General features: G+C 30.1%; 2 long non-coding RNA genes across 2 annotated transcripts; one reads left to right on the top strand and one right to left on the bottom strand.

Annotated features, from left to right (window-relative positions):
• Positions 1-1815: 1815 nt before the first annotated feature.
• On the top strand, positions 1816-2655 carry LOC134268332 (uncharacterized). The gene is made up of 3 exons (XR_009992338.1): positions 1816-2076; positions 2349-2422; positions 2603-2655. It is a non-coding gene; the product is annotated as an uncharacterized LOC134268332 (long non-coding RNA).
• A 4545-nt stretch (positions 2656-7200) lies between these two features.
• Positions 7201-10570, bottom strand: LOC134268340 (uncharacterized). The gene is made up of 3 exons (XR_009992341.1): positions 9664-10570; positions 8276-8341; positions 7201-7568 (listed from the first exon to the last, which is right to left on the bottom strand). It is a non-coding gene; the product is annotated as an uncharacterized LOC134268340 (long non-coding RNA).
• Between the last annotated feature and the right edge of the window lie 6448 nt (positions 10571-17018).

Consider the following 17018-nt stretch of genomic DNA (forward strand, 5'->3'; position numbering starts at 1 on the left):
AAACCTTCACAGGAAAAAACATCTCCACATGGAATAAAAACATCATAACATGATAAAGCACCTTCTTATGAAATAACAACAGCAAGGTATAAAAAAATCGACATCTTCACGTGAAATTATATATTATATATACTTTTAAAAGTTAACTTATTGATTTGTGAAATAAGAGCAGTGACTATGAAAATAAAACTAGATGTACTGTGAGCAATGTGCTCACTAAATGATACCCTCCGCCTCCAGTCCATGTTTTGCTGTTGCCGGGAAACCAAAAATATGTGTCGGATCAAAAAGTAAAATAGGAGGTTACAATGGCATTATGTAATAAAGATTCGTGAAAGTTTCATTAAATTTCACACTAAGTTGTATAAGAGGAGTTGCGGATAAGAGATGGGTACTCCAAAGCGTAACAGACAGACGGACGGAGGGACAGACGGAAATACCGATTACAGTATACTCTCCCACTTTTTAAGCGGGGGGGGGGGGGGGTATAATAATTAATGCTTTCGTAAATTGTCGAAAGGGTACGAAAGCCTACAAGGGTCAAATTAGAAAATGAAGAAAAAAAAATTAAGTCGTAATAACGACTTCCCAGGTAGCACAAAACATTTTCAAAACATTTTATTGGTGTTGTAAAAAGGTTTTTTCGAAACATTTCAGACTAAACATTTTAAAAACATTTTAAAAACATTTTCTCTTCTCTTTATAACATTTTAAAAACATTTTTAAAATGTTTTCAAGAAGCTTATGATTAAATCCTTTTGGAACATTTTTCTAAAATATTTTCGAAACATTTTAAAAGTGTTTCAAAAGGTATGTTTAGCTTTCAAATATCAAAGATTTTTATATTACGTTTTAAAAACGTTCTAAAAACATGAAATGAAACATTCCTTTTCCATAAATCTGAAACATTGCATGAATACGTTTCTGAAACATTTGGAAGAAACGTTGTCAAAATGTTTTTGAAACATTCTTAATTCATTTAAGGAACATTTTTCTTAAAATTATTCTAAGGGTATGCATAGCTTCCAAATATTAAAGACCTTATAAAACGTTTTAAAAACGTTCTTAAAACATGAAATGAAACATTCTTTTTCTGTAAAACGGAAACATTGCCTATACGTTTCTGAAAAAATTGTAAGGAACATTTTTAAATATTTTTAAAACATTCTTAATATCGCTTTTAGTTATAAACATTAAATTCCGGATATTTTTCGGCCTAAACAGTGAAAATGTTTATTTAAAACATTTACTAAAATAATTATTTTCACTACAATTGAAACATTTTAATTATAGTTTTTGTAACATTTTTTTGAAACATTTTCAAAATGTTTCTGAAACATTTATGTAATTACGGCACAATTTAATTCATTTATAAACTTTAAGAGTATTTTGTGAGAATAATTTTAGAACATTCAATTTAATGTGTTTTCCTTTTTTAAAGACTTAATTTTTCATTGCTGCAACATTTTTTAATGTTATTTTCAAAATGTTCTTAAAACATTCAAATAATGTATGATTGCGATTTTCCTAAAATTTAGTTTATGAAGAAAAAAAGAATATATAGACAGGATAGTGTTGAAATGAGGAATTGTAGTAATTTTTTAATTCAAAGATTTTTTCCGGTATTTTATAATGATTTCTAGTTTTGGTTTATTGATTAAACAGACATATATAAAGTCCTTTAATTAAAACAAATCAAAAAATTAAGAAATGAAAGGATAGGCAAACGCAAATTTTAAAATATAAATAAATCTAAAAAATCATAAGCATTTGATAAAACTCTTAATGTTTTTTTTATAAAATGTTCTTCATCAAATCTGTGATCCACTCCCACGATTTTACTCTGAGGCATTAGATAGGGATTGGCACACTGGTCAGTTTCAGTGTCATGATAACCTATTATGCAATTTTCCTGCTGGGCAGCGCGTTACAGAGTATAGTGGTTTGCAGCTTATCTAGGCCAAATTTTGAATTCTGGTAAACAAGATGTGCGCGCTTACTCCGTGCCGATTTGAATGAGAAGACTTTGCACCATAAAACCACAATAATAACCTCGGGATTTATTAACTTTGAATGGTAAGAAATATTCCTTTATCATAGACTTTAAAAGATCATTTAAAAATGACTTTTATACTACCAGTGCATGATCAATAACTTTGTACAAATGTATGTAGCATTATGAAATGACAAAGCGTTAAGGTTATACACATGTATCATGTGTATTTGATTTGAATATTTCATTCTTAATTCAACACAATTATATCCTTGATTCAAGTATTCGTTGTCTTTGTGAATTGTTTTAAAATCATCAAACAATATGTTGATTTAAAAATGAAATTTCTTTACAGCATGGTGTTGATTGCATCATCCGTATTTTCAAATTCCCACATTCAAAAGACCCGCCTTTGGTGAAGGCAAAGGTGTACGTAAATGCTATTACTCTTCAATAATATTGTCATAGTAATTATTTTTCTGCTTTTTTCAATGCAAATGAGGAAAGAACTTAAAATTGATATAATTATTTGAAATATTTTTTGTATATTTTCATTGATACATTAGATGTAGAACGCTGATACAAACACAATTTTTCTTATCTTTACAGGTTGTGCTATTCTTTCCGAGGGGCGGATTCCTTATCAGCCTTTTCAGTGTATGAGATTCTAACTAGTATTATAGATCCGCCGCTCTGTTCGACCTATACTGTGATTCAGTGTGAACATAGGATTTCTGTGATTCTGTAATGGATTAGACGCCGTTTTTACCCTTTAAAAACCCGGTGACTTGAAAGAAAATAAATTAAAACTTGTACCGAGAATGGAATTTAATTGTGATTAACATATTGATAATGGGTTTGTATTAAAGGTTCAAAAATGAAATATAATTTGTGTTTATTTCTTTTAAAATATAAATATATCATTATTTAATGAGAAAAGTAAAATTTCAGTAGAAATACTTTTGTAACATCGACGTGAATGTTTTGAAAACGTTTTAAAAACCAAGCAGATTAAACGTGAAAAAACATTTTTGAAAATGTTTTTGTTACATTTTATAACAATGTTATGATAACATTTGTTGAAATATTTTGTAAAATGTTTTAAAAACATTTAAAAAACCATACAAAATCACGTGATTACAACATTGTTCTAAAATGTTTTCGTAACATTTAAAAAAAATATTCCAGAAACATTTGCTGAAATATTTCACTAAAATGTTTTAAAAACGTTTAAAAAACCATACAAATTCACGTGATTAAAACATTATTGAAAATGTTTTTGCAACATTTTAAGAAAATGTTCTGGCAACATTTCGCTGAAATATTTCACTAAAATGTTTTAAAAACGTTTAAAAAACCATACAAAATCACGTGATAAAAACATTTTTAAAAATGTTTTCGCAACATTTTGAAAATGTTTTAAAAACATTTTAAAAATGTTTTTGTGTTAGCTGGGTTCTTATCTCGTTATTACGACTTTCTTAAGTCGTTATAACGACTTTTTATCTCGTAATAACGACTTTTTATCTCGTAATAACGACTTTCTTAAGTCGTAATAACGACTTTTTATCTCGTTATTACGACTTTCTTCAGTCGAAATTACGACTTTCTTAAGTCGTAATAACGACTTTTTATCTCGTTATTACGACTTTCTTAAGTCGTAATAACGACTTTTTATCTCGTAATAACGACTTTCTTAAGTAGTAATAACGACTTTTTATCTCGTTATTACGACTTTTTATCTCGTTATAACGACTTTCTTAAGTCGTAATAACGACTTTTTATCTCGTAATAACGACTTTCTTAAGTCGTAATAACGACTTTTTATCTCGTTATTACGACTTCTTAAGTAAGACAATTTTGAATGGTTTGCTATTTTTGACCTTTCTGTATTATGGAAACTTATGACCGCCTCGTGAAGTTGATTAAATTTTATACATCAAACAGACAAAATAAAATGAGTATCATCTGCTTATCAGGTAAGTTAACATTGCAGGGCGGGGGTGGAGGGTTCCCCATTATTTTCTCAAACATAACTTTTCTGCTGATGAAAAAGTTTATTGAAGTTCATTGCCTCCCCCCCCCCCAAACATTTTTTGTTGCAATATAGCCAAATAAGGGTGTGGTGGTAGTTAAATTTAAATCTGGTATGGAAAGAAGTTGCCAATATATGGTAATTTTGTTATATGTAGCATAGACTTTCACGTTGATATTTTGAAAGTTTTTGTCTGTGAACGAGGAATGTAAAAGTACATTTAAACAACAATTTAAACCCCTTGTTTGCAAAGAAATACATAATATAGTCTACATAGGCATTGATAATTGGGGCTTACTGAGTAGCCCCTAAAACCTTTTTGTTGGTTTAGCCCCCCTTTTTAGTTTGCTTTCGTCACGCGCTTATGTATCTTATATGATATTTTGAAATGATTTCTGCCATGTGCAACACTAGTGTCTTCTACGGAAACGTATAACCGCCTCGTGTTGTTGTTTTAGAACGCGATATTATGACATAAAAATATTGTTAAATACAATTGCTTCAATGTTGGGCGATATAATTATGACAACAATGTCTGATGGATAATACTTTTCTGATTTGTTTTAGACGACTTTTACACTTTGATATATCCAAGTTGAATTCCTAAATGTCGCACATAAAAAAATGTGTAAAAATTAATCCGCTAAAATTAGATATCGCAGACATTAATGCGATATAACATGTATGAAGACTTAGCGTAGACGACTAGATTTAAACAAAGAGGAAATTCAGCAAAATGCGAATGACTTGTAACATCAGATTTATTCGTATTGCATTGCATTGATGTCTAATTTAAATACAATAATTCAAATTTTTATAGCACTAATTGCAGGCCAGTAGTGCATATGTAGACAACACTTTCCTCTTTTTCTGAGTGTGTGCTTTTCTTTGGACTCGGGACACTCTTTGAAAACAGTGGCTACGTGCCGGATTTTTATTCTCCGAAATTGATTATTTAAAAAAATAAAAAGAATATATGATTCTTAAAAATAATCTAAAATTTCAGATTAAACAAAAAGAAATTTGAAGTTTTTACAGTGTTATAATTCTTTATGTATATGCTTTTTAATATCAATTCTCTATAAAAATCAAAATTTTAAATAGGGTCGTGGACATGACATATCTCCGATTTAGCTGAAATTCACAACATTTACTACAATTGGTATGTCTTTAATAAATATGATGTTAAAGTCTAACTTTTCAATTTGGTTGCCATGGTAACAGGGATGTTATATTAAGAACCCTCTGATTAAGCAAATTTTGCTCTATTTTTAATTAGATTTGTGCACATTCAATTAATTAGTAAAAATTCACATGAAAATTATATTATGTGAGCTCATATAACTAAAATCTGAGAAATTAATTTCATTCAAAGATATTTGAATGAAGATTAAGTGAATTTTCATTGCAGTATTAAGGCTGTTAGCAAATTGGCAATTTGCCAAATTTGTCTTTTTTAGTCATATTCAATGAAATTTTTTACCATTTTGACAACTGATATATTTGTAACCATGTATCATTAAATAAACTATATATTCTAAGGTTTTATGAGAATAAAAAAGACTAATGGGTAAATCAAAAACTTTCTAGAAATTATTGCATGAAAATTGGCAATTTGCCAAAATTGATTTTTTTAGTCATATTCAATGAAATTGTTCACCATTTTGACAACTGATATATTTGTAACCATGTATCATTAAATAAACTATATATTCTAAGATTTTATGAGAATAAAAAAAATTAATGGGTAAATCAAACACTTTATAGAAATTATTGCATGAAAATTGGCAATTTGCCAAAATTGATTTTTTTAGTCATAGTCACATTCAATGAAATTGTTCACCATTTTGACAACTGATATATTTGTAACCATGTATCATTAAATAAACTTTATATTCTAATGTTTTGTGAGAATAAAAAAAATTAATAAATTAATGGGTAAATGTACAGCTTTCTAGAAATTATTGCATGAATGACCCCCCCCCCCCCCTCCATTAATCACAAATAACAGAGATCATCATTTAAGAACATGTTTTACCAAACTGAACAAATTGTTATCTAGTATGAATATATGTCAAGTATTTAAATTTCTTTTCAATATTGAATTAAATAGAACTTCTGAAATTAACTCAGTGACAGGTAAATTAATATGTTGCCATGGAAACAAATCTTTTAATGGCCTATAATTGTGTCCAATCCTTTTGATTTATTCACTAAAATATGTTCAAATTCAAAACAATTGTTTTATGGTTAATTTTTTAAAATGTATAATTGAAGTAAAAAGGCAAACTCATATTTAATAAATGATATGAAAGTATTTTATGAAAATATGAAAGTACGTCAGACAATATAATGTCAAAACAAGTTGGCAAGACCATCTTGATTATAATGTTTGTTTGCCCTCTCCCAACTCAGGGTAAAATTATTAAGTCGCCTCATTAGGTAGGTTGTAAAATCTTTTTCCCAGAAAATTTCATAATATTTGTTGACGAGATAAGATGGATAAAAAAAACCATCCTGTCTTGCAATGTAAAAAAAAGTTTTGAATTTTAGTTAGTCTGTTGGGGGAAGGCAGCCAAATTTGTTTAAATGGCCTTATATGCTAAATATTGTGGAATTAATTTTTATTACCACATTGCTTATCAGCATATTCAGATGATCAGTTACATGTATACTATGTTCTTTTAATGGGTATAAATATTTTTAACCATTTGACCTTGACCTTAGACATTGACCGACTTAAAAAAACTTTAACCTTAACCACAACTTTTGAAGTTGGACTAGATTTTCATATTTCACAGGTGTTTTACTTGTGGCAAGAACTTTCTTGGGATACCTCGTGGGAGTCTTGAGCTGCAATGTATGGGGGAATCAGTGTTTCACAATTAATCTTGTTCTCAGTTTTGTTAAAATGTATTCATATATATTCTAATCATACAAGACATACTGTGTGAAGCCTGCCAATATAAAACTCTAAATTTGTGAGCCCATGTGGCAGTATATAATAAATCAGTATACCTCCTCTCCTGCAGAGAGGGGATATAAAAAGGGAAGAAACTGCTTCTTTGCATAAAACTGCTTTTATAGAAAAAAAATAAACAAGACATTAATTGGAATGTATGCTTCACTTAAACAGTGACATTTTTTGAAAATACAAGAAATCAATTTACACATATTCTCTAAGGAAAACAGATGCCCTGCTTAAAAAAAAAATTTGCTAAAATTTGTTCCTTCATATTCTCTCATTTGATGTCAGCTTGGTTTCCTTGAATTCACATTTCTTTATGTCCTTTTGTGTAAGTTTGAAAAGTAGCTCAGCCTTGCAATATTAATTTGCTGTGGATTTTAGTAATGATCATTAGAAAACCCTCTCTATGTCCATCTTGCACCAGTGACAACTTTTACTGGATCCTCTTTTCTTTCTGTTATTTTTCCTACTTTGTATTTTTTATGTAAATTTTACTTCCAGTCCACTGTGAATTTTTTTTTTTTTTTTTTGGGGGGGGGGGGTTGTATGTCCTCTGCTCTGGTCATTTCTATCTGTTCACATGAAAATAAAAAAAATAACATTAATTTTTGGTTTTGATAAAAATTTTGGATAAAAATTCATTTAAAAATTGTTTCAAAAACTTAAAACTGGAATCTTAAAATTTTGATATATATAAAACATCATCTTCCCAAGTCAAGAGTTTCTGATCTGCTCCGCTCCACATAAACCCTTGACCGAATAGGCAAAGTTTGACGGGGTTTACTGTCACGCCATCTAGTGCGATATACACATTTTGAACTCTACTGACCTCTGCTATTGGCCAATCGGAGTAAACGAATTCAACAGAGAATTCTAGATAATATTGGAAGTTTGAAATAAATTCGATATAATTCAACTACAAATCTGAGTCAAACCTTTAATGGGCTATTTAATGATAATGACGTTATCCTTGGGACTAAAACTGGCTAGTTTTTCTGTTTACAATTTAGTTTAAGTTTAAATAAAACAATGATTTTGATTGGTTCATACAAACTTGCATGAGGCCATTCAGAGAACGCATTTCTAACCCCGTCAAACTTTGCCTATTCGGTCAAGGGTTTATGTGGAGCGGAGCGGATTAGAAATTCTTGACTTGGGAAGATGATAAAACATATACATTTTCAACCTATAAACATTATTATCTCCCTTTATGCATTGTTGTGGCAATCATGTCTTAAGTCACCATGAATCCATGCAACTTAATACACAATACATGTACCTGTTTGGTCTCCTTGCTAGAGGATCTGTAATCCTGAGAATCTTCATTAGGAAAATCTTGCAAGGGCTGCAATGATCAATTTAAAATTTAATTTGAAAGTTTGGGTCAAAATCCTGAACATCATATATATATTACATGTACCTAATATTGACAGTCATGTTATCCTGAAAATTTTCTGAATCAAGAGGAATGATTGATAAAGGAGTTGGTTTAATGTTGTCATCAAGCATTTTTTTTTTCATTTTACATATAAAGCTTTTCTGCAGTTTGGACAAATCGCCAGAGATATAGAGACTAAGAGTAGAAATGAATTTGACAACAATTAATTTCTAAAGTGGAAAATGAAATGTATTTATATCATAAATTAATTGTAATAAAAACATACATGTTTTATAGATACTAACGTAATGTGGTATAATTTATTTTGTTCTTTAATGCGACTATTTTTAATTTGTACAATATGTCCTTGACATGTAAAGCATCAGAATGATCTCATCTGTACAGATCAATATTGTCAAACTAAAACTATTCATATTTTTGTGTGCAAGATTGATATGCCTGCAATATATAGCTGAAAAACAGTGATCAGTAAAATAAAATTATGAGACAGAAAGCTGCATCTTGGAAAGTACAAATGGAGTTGCCATATTCTAACACCCTTGGATAGATTTCTTTACCTACTTTACAATACATCACCTTGCAGAGCAAATAAATTCATTGTATCAAGGTCCCAAAAATGATTTCACAATAGTATGACAAAGTATATGTACTTAGATCTGGAACACTATTAGTATCTGTAAATCTGTGTGTCTGCATGTACTTTCATAATTTTACACTTACACTTTTTTAATCAATTCTTTGAAATATTCTACAGTCCTGATATTGCTTAAAATTTCAAAAAATCTAACACACTATTCAGTTATCATTGTCAGAAGTCAAAGGTTTAATATTTCCGAGGTATGATTTCTACAAATCCTGTTTGTAAAAATAGATTGGACACAAGCATATATTATCATTTGGAAAAATAAATTCATACAAACAATTTTCTTCAAATATACTGAATTTTATAGAAAATAGAATACCAGTACCCAAAACGGGCACATATATTGCACAGTAGTATTTGATTCAATGTCATTTACATGTAATATGTGCAACTGTGCATCCAAGTTTTCATGGTTTTGTTTGTTTTTATTGTCTTATATTTCATTATACAGTCAGTTACCTAATCCGAGATTCCTCTGACTCTAACCCCTGCTTTTATATTGTGACTTCTGCGCACAAGTCACAATATAAAAGCGGGGGTTAGAGTCAGAGGAATCTCGGATTATCAGTTACCATGCAGGTACATGTGACACCTGAATAGAATTATGAATAAAAAAAATACTTACACATTGTAATCGGGATCGGTCGGGGACTACCACACCACTACATTTATCTCTCTATCTCTATTTCAAAGACATCTTGAAGGGAACAGCTAAAATCCTCTCGGCCTTCGCCCCCATACCACCCTGATTTCCTCATATTTTCTTTTCTACGAGTAGCTATACGTGTAATACTCATCATGTCCAGATCAACCCTTTGGCTTTTCTTAAAGATTATCCCAACTTTGTCAACTGTTTTTCATCAAATTCTGAGTCTCTTGAGGTAGAATTTTCCTGAACAAGATGTTTCAAAACAAGAAGAAAAACTGCAGATTTCATTGTCTGCCATCTTGTTTACAATTTACACATTTTGTATTCTTCAATGCCGAAGAGCTCCAACAAGGGAAATAACTCGGATAGAGAAAAAGCAGATTTAGACCAACTTTATAGTGTAATAAAATGTTTATTTTTCATTTACCCATAAATGTTTTAAATGATATTTGCAAAATAACATTTCTTGAATCTAAATCTCCCTACTAGAATTTTTACATCACTTGTCAAAGTCTTTAAATATTAAGTCTAACAAGGGAGGTAACGAGGACTAATTATTCACTTTTTGGGCATCAGAAAATTAGAAATTGTAAAATTTTTGTGACCTTGGCTATTTTTTACATAGTTTTGATTGTCATGAAGGATATAAAAAAATATGAATATAAACAGCTTTGTCTAGTAAATATTTTTTTGATATTATTGATAAATAGCAATATCCACTATAATTTACACCTTCTAGTCCCGTTTCCATGGCAACCGGATAAACTACCATGCTTTCTTTCATATAGTCAATCTTTTCATTCATTGAAGTTTCAGTAAGAAAAAAATTAGCTGAATCGAAGACATCGCGTGGCCACGTCTTTTTGATATTTACGTAGAATTGGTATTAAAATACATGTATACCCAAAGAGCAAATTCATAAAATGTATTTGATTGTATAAATAATAACATAAATCTGAATTTATTAAATGATTCATAACATGATTGGAGGAAAATTTGTGTCCGTGACAGCACTAACTAATGAGAAAAAGAAAGGGGACAAAATGCAAATTATTTCATTCATTTTATCAGTCAACACATAATTGTTAAATACAGAGTATGTGGAGACGTGAAGTAACTGTAATATTTAATGCATATTTACATCAGACGAAAATATTAAATGCTTATATGTATGCATATGTTCTCCAAGCTAAGAACATGATTAAAGATATCGTTATCATAGTCTGCATTGAATAGTGGACAAGTATTACCAAATATAATGACTGTCCTTTGAAGCAACATTCATAAGATATATTATTTAGGGAAGAGCCTGCAAGATGTTCTATAACTATTTGAATTATTTTATTTAAATCAGACATCAATTCAGTGAAACACTACATATTAAGGATGAAATTCATTTTATCCCTGTATGGTCCTCATCTTAATGTAAAAAGACTTGAACTTGAACTTTTAAATATTTGAAAAATTAAATGCAAAAAAAAAAAAAAAATCAGTCTCTTTCTTATGATAATCAGTTTTATTGGCGCATGACAAATTAAGACCATGACATCCTTCTATAGATCACTTACAAGATTCCTTGGTAATCTTCCTTAATTGAGGATATTTTGATTTGCATATATGTACTTTTCCCCCAGGTTCTTGCTTTTGACTATAATATTATAACATATATATAATACATCTATGTATATTCAGTATATCTCCTGTATACTAGTACATTTTTATCAACTGCTCTCATTATATTTAAGATCATGTTTGTTCTATCAATTGGATCTTCCTCCTTCTTTTGTTTGTAAATCTTTTTTGCTCTTAAGGGCCTAAATTGGACAGATAAAATGTTGAATTATGTATAAATCTGATGTTGCAAGTCGCTGAATTTTGTCGAATTTTTCTATTTGATTAAATCAAGTCGTCTACGCAAAGTCTTATATATAATATATTGCACTAATGTTTGCGATATCTAATTTTTATCGGCATAATGTTTACACATTATTTTATGTGCGACATTTAGGAATTCAACTTGCATATATCAAAGCTTATAAGTCGTCTAAAACATATTAAAAAGTAGTATTCATCAGAAATTGTTGTCATAATTATATCGCCGAACCTTGTAGTAATTGTATTTGAAAACATTTTTATGTCATAATAACGCGTTCTAAAACAACAACACGAGGCGGTTATACGTTTCCGTAGTCTTCAATTTAGCGGCATATTGATTTAGATTATAAGTGTGTAAACAAAACAAATCCAAATATTGTCAATAATTACAGATTTTTGACATAAATAAATTGTCAAACTCTGGTGCAACTGTTTTGACAATTTTATAACTAAACAATCATCGCGTTTTCAGCTACACGACGCCGTTATACCGGGCACGTTTCCGTTTTCTTTCCTAAATAAAAAGTCGTTAATACGACTTAAGAAAGTCGTTATTACGAGATAAAAAGTCGTAATAACGAGATAAAAAGTCGTTATTACGACTTTAAAAAGTCGTAATAACGAGATAATAAGTCGTTATTACGACTTAAGAAAGTCGTTATTACGAGAAAAAAAGTCGTTATTACGAGAAAAAAAAGTTGTTATTATAACGAGATAAAAAGTCGTTATTATGACTTAAGAAAGTCGTTATTACGACTTAAGAAAGTCGTAATAACGAGATAAAAAGTCGTTATTACGAGAAAAAAAAGTCGTTATTACGAGAAAAAAAGTCGTTATTACGACTTAAGAAAGTCGTAATAACGAGATAAAAAAGTCGTTATTATGACTTAAGAAAGTCGTTATTACGACTTAAGAAAGTCGTAATAACGAGATAAAAAGTCGTTATAACGAAATAAGAAGTCGTTATTACGACTTATTTTTTTTTTCTTCATTTTCTAATTTGACTGTTGTAGGCTTTCTTAAAAGGGTATAATATTTGGATAATTACAAACCCTGCAACTGATAAACGAAGTGTTTTTTTTTTTATTCTTTACCACTGAAATAAATTAAAAGCAGGATACATAATCAATCATCCACAACAAAGTTTAAAGATTGTTAACGAAAAAATGATTGCAAGGGAAAATAGGCGTTCGTTAGTCAACAGGAAAAGGGAAACACTGACCTTCTGCCTAGCATGAACAATAACATCTTTTTCTTTCTAAATTACGCGATACAAAATATAGATTAGCTTTCATGAGGCAGGTCTTTAAAATATACAGCATTTTATATTCAATATACAAAGCTGCTTTGAATTAACAATTAACTTAAAGGCTTGTCCTGTTTTAGAACACTAAAACATTAAATTATAATTATACCTATAATATAAAAACGTTCTTTACCAAGTTTGAGTTTTTATATTCATTAAGTGAAACATATTTTTGTAAAAGGTGATACATGGTTTAATTAGAGTTCATATTTTCTGCAGCAAACAGTTACTTGATAAAAATGATTAATTTTATAACGGTATTATTTTTGTTAAATTTTAATCAGCTAAGAACTTTTAGTAAATCTTCTCGACTATAGTCTCCACTATTCAGACATATGCCTTTATCTCACAAGTAGGAGCTGTTTGATGATGGAAACTAATTTTCCATTGTTTACTTCATTACTTAGCTTATTATTGTCCGGAAGTCAACTGATCATTTTGTATATTAATAATTTAGTGTGCTACATATATTTCAAAGCAGTTGTACTTTTTAAATTCTTGTCTTATTTTCGAAATACTAAATTATAGAGTTTTCATTTTCCATGTTTACGGGCCCATTCTATACCCTCTGTCCATATTGAAATTTCTTCAGTATAGATAAGAAATATGTAAATGCAAATCTTTCTTTAAAAAATATTTCAGAATTTATATAAGGTTTTAAATTCATTAAGTATTTTTTAGGTCACTTGAGTCAGGTAACCTATTGCTATCTGTTTTTGTCCGTCGTCGTACGTCGTCAATCGGTCGTAAACTTTTGAACATTTTCAGCTTCTTCTCTGCAACCACTGAAGCAATTTCAACCAAGTTTGGTATACAGCATTTATGGGTGATGGGGAACAAAAATTTTGAATTTCATGATCCCTGCCCCCCTGGGGCCTGAGGGGTGGGGCCAAAACCACTAAAATTAATAAAATCTTTAAAAATCTTCTTCTTTACTCCTGGACATTAAGCAGTCAAACTGTTTGCATGATTGTATTCAGCATTGAGTCCTTTACCAAAATTGTGAAATTCATGGCCCTGGGGTCAGAGGTTCTTGTGCTAGGGCCGGGCTAAATAAGTATATAGTGAAAATGCATTATTTCTTTGAAAATCTTCTTCTCTGCTCCTGGGTGTTAAATAAACTAACTAGGTACATAGTTATGATGAGCAAGAGTGCCTCTACAAAAATTTTTAATTTTATGGCCCCAGGGTCAGGGGTTCTGGTGTTAGGGCGGGGCTTTATTGATTATGTAGTGAAAATACATGAATTATTTGAAAATCTTCTCCTCTGCTCCTGGGTATTAGATAAACTAACTAAGTACATAGTTATGATGAGCAAGAGTGCCTCTACCAAAATTTTGAATTTTATGGCCCCAGGGTCAAGAGTTCTGGTGTTGAGAGGGGGGGGGGGGTTCTATTGATTATATAGTGAAAATACACAAATTCTTTGAAAATCTTCTTCTATGCTCCTGGGTATTAAATAAACTAACTAAGTGCATAGTTAAGATGAGCAAGAGTGCCTCTATAAAAATTGTGAATTTATGGTCCCAGGGTCAGGGGTTCTGGTGTTTGGGCGGGGCTCTATAGATTATATAGAGAAAATACATGAATTCTTTGAAAATCTACTTCTCCGCTCCTAGGTATTAAATAAACTAGCTAAGTGCATAGTTATGATGAGCAAGAGTGCTTTTACCAAAATTGTGAATTTTATGGTCCCAGGGTCAGGAGTTCTGGTGTTGGGGGGGGGGGCTCTATTGATTATATAGTGAAAATACATTAAATCTTTGAAAATTTTCTTCTCTGCATCTGGGTTTGAAGCAGATTAACTACCTATATAGTTATGATGAGCAAGGGCCCTAATCTTGCAGAATTGTGAATTTCAAGGCCCCAGGGTCAGGGTTGGGGGTAGGGCTCTACTTATATAATGAAAATGAATTAATTGTTTGAAATCTGCTCCTTTGTATTTATAAAACATTTATTTATTTTTTGATAGGCAATTTTAAGGGTGTCTTTTTAAAATTTGTGCAATGTGTGGACCTAGGGTCAGGGTTTATTTCACAGTGTTAGGGGCACTACTGATTATTGCTGAATATTACTGATTAGTTGGAATGCATTTTTGTTACCCTACCTTGCGTGTGTGTATTCATTTAACCCCTGCGAGGTGATCATGAATAATTTATGAATTTCCTTGAATTTTTCATGATTTCATGAAATGTTCATGAAACGTTCATGAAGATCCTATGAACTTATCATTGGACATGTTCAAATCAATAAACCAAGCTAAGCAACTGCTAAGTGTATTGTTATGATGATCAATTGTGCCTCTTTCAAAATTGTTAATGCGATCCTATGAACTTATTATTGGACATTTTCAAATCAATAAACCAAGCTAAGCAACTGCTAAGTGTATTGTTATGATAATCAATTGTGCCTCTTTCAAAATTGTGAATGCCATATAGCATCTGGCTTAAAACATGAATCAAATTCAATAACTGGAAAGTTGTTGCAGAATGCTCAGGTGACCTATAGGGCCCGTGGGCCTCTTGTTAAAAATTGAACCCATGCTTCTTATGTTTTAAAGCTGAGCTGTTGAAAGTTTTATTTTTTTATGAATATAGAGAAATATTGTATTTTTTTTTTTACCTTGACATCTGTAAAAAAAATATATTTTCAGATCATTTTAATTACCGTATATACTCGCCTATAAGTCGGTTGTACTTTTTGAGGTTATTTTGCAGGGATTTGCCATTGACCCGCTTATAAGTCGGTGCAATTTTTTGGCAGAATCAGATGACAATTTCTAATAAATGCTCTCATGATGTTTTACCCTGATTTCAATCAATATTTTAAGATATGAAGTCGATATTAAACTTTAAATAATAAAAATATAAATAATGCCCTTTCAAGATTAAAAATAAAATAAAATTATTAAATACATGCATATAAAATACATATAATTTATGCATAATCTTATAATACATAAATGATATAATATATCCATACTTTGTTCAACGATAGCTATTGAAAATGTTTAAAGAATACTACGATTCGCCATCCAGAAAAATACATGTCTTTGTATGACTCGCCTATAAGTCGGACATAGACTTTCGGACTAAAATTTAACTCCCAAAATACCGACTTATAGGCGAGTATATACGGTAAACAAAAATCCTTGATTTGCATGCACATAGGATACTCATGCATAATCAATTTCTCATTAATTTTTCATTTCAACATGCATTCTTCCTATGATGAATAATTAATATTTTGAGTTAGAATTACATGTATAAGTACTTATGTCAAGGTAAAAGATTCATGCGTTAAAGAATATTTTCTTGGACATTTACTTTTTGATGAAATGCTAAATAATGCACATTGAGAATGTCTTTCTCAAGGTCAACTTTGCAGTGTAAGATTCATATTTCAAAGTTCATTTTTTTGCTGAACAAAGGATTTTTTGTTGTTGTTGAAAAAATAGTCCTTTAAATATTCACACTTAGCAATATCTATTAAATTAAAAGTCATTAGAATATGAATGCTTTTTAGGGTAAATTTTTCTGTATTTCCTTAGAAGACACAGGGCCTATGTCACTATCTGATCAAGTTCTTAGTTTTTAAAATTAGTTGTAAATTCCAAATGGTGTATACCCCACTCCATTCAATTTAGATTTTATAACTGTTAGGTTGAGAAATCTTGATCAAAACATAAAGAGTTTCTTTCCTTGTCAGTTAAATAATGAGATATGGATTCTAGATTTAATTTGTACCCCTAATTATTATTTTTGACCAGGCACTCCTTGGAAATGGTGTTTTTTGGTTGCAGAGATTACATGAAATCACTACATTGTACTCATTTGTTCCTTACAAATGATTACTAATTTAAAAACGTATTTTTTTTTATTGTTATTGTTCTTGCATTAAAATATATTTTTTAAAACTTTCTACTTTTTAGCTATTTCTCCTACAGTTTCAATATAATTTGGCATTCAAGTAGACTTCACCAAGATACAAATTCTTCATAACGTTTTGAGATTACCTGAGTTAACTATTGCTATCTGTTTTTGTCCGTCGTCATGCATTGTGATTCGTGCGTAAACATTTGAACATGTTCAGCTTCTTCTCTACAACTGCTGAGCCAATTTTAAGAAATTTTGGCATAAAGTATCTATGA

The sequence above is a fragment of the Saccostrea cucullata genome, unplaced genomic scaffold, assembly GCF_032062105.1.
Source record: "Saccostrea cucullata isolate Sc308-1 unplaced genomic scaffold, CSIRO_AGI_Scuc_v1 ctg998, whole genome shotgun sequence".
Classification (NCBI taxonomy): domain Eukaryota; kingdom Metazoa; phylum Mollusca; class Bivalvia; order Ostreida; family Ostreidae; genus Saccostrea; species Saccostrea cuccullata.